The sequence below is a fragment of the Hyperolius riggenbachi genome, chromosome 2 (assembly GCF_040937935.1).
Source record: "Hyperolius riggenbachi isolate aHypRig1 chromosome 2, aHypRig1.pri, whole genome shotgun sequence".
Lineage (NCBI taxonomy): Eukaryota > Metazoa > Chordata > Amphibia > Anura > Hyperoliidae > Hyperolius > Hyperolius riggenbachi.
The window spans coordinates 78,903,115-78,903,459 of NC_090647.1; positions in this window are offsets into that span (position 1 = coordinate 78,903,115).

The following is a 345-nucleotide window of genomic DNA, read 5'->3' on the forward strand; positions in this document are numbered from 1 at the left end:
TGTTTGCAGTAAAGGCAGCCATACGATCCCTCTCTGATCAGATTCGATCAGATAGGGATCTGTCAGCTGGTCGATCTAATGGCACATCGACCAGTGTATGGCCACCTTTACAGTTCTGGTGATTCTGGGTATGGGCTATGAGCTATGAGCTACAGTATCTGGCCATCTGGGTATTCCTGAAGAGAAGCTGCTGACATTGTTGTCAACAGATTAGTACTTCTTCAAGAATGAACTCTTATCACATGACAAACATAAGCACACTGCCTTCTTCAGAACACCTACTACACACTTGTAATAAATATATTATGAAAATTAGCAATAGAAACAGCCGGGGACACAAGTGGA